The following is a 418-nucleotide window of genomic DNA, read 5'->3' on the forward strand; positions in this document are numbered from 1 at the left end:
CTTCTTGTTTGTCAGCCTCCCAAGTGCTGGTATGACAGGCACTTGCCACCACTCAATTGCCATCTCAGTGTGCCCCAGGGCGGGGCTGGCACAGCGTGCCATGGATCCAATTCCCAGCCCCTGTATTTCCCTAAGCAGCTGCTTTAATCTGCTAAACTATCTGGCCGGCCCCTGTTTATCTTACATACCTAGTGTTGAGTAAAATTTTAAGAGAAGTGAAATTCAGAGTAATTTTATTTGAAATCTTTTATGTCTCTCAATTTCTGCCTTGTTTTAAGCTGTTATGTCTGGACTATTTATGCTCCATTACCAGCTTGGGAAAATACAATATACAATTTCCAATTTACTATGAAAAACTACCTGATACTTTTCTCAGTGATACACCCGGTGAAGAAATGGTTACTGATCTCACACTTCA

This window comes from Octodon degus, unplaced genomic scaffold, assembly GCF_000260255.1.
Source record: "Octodon degus isolate 3935 unplaced genomic scaffold, OctDeg1.0 scaffold00099, whole genome shotgun sequence".
Lineage (NCBI taxonomy): Eukaryota > Metazoa > Chordata > Mammalia > Rodentia > Octodontidae > Octodon > Octodon degus.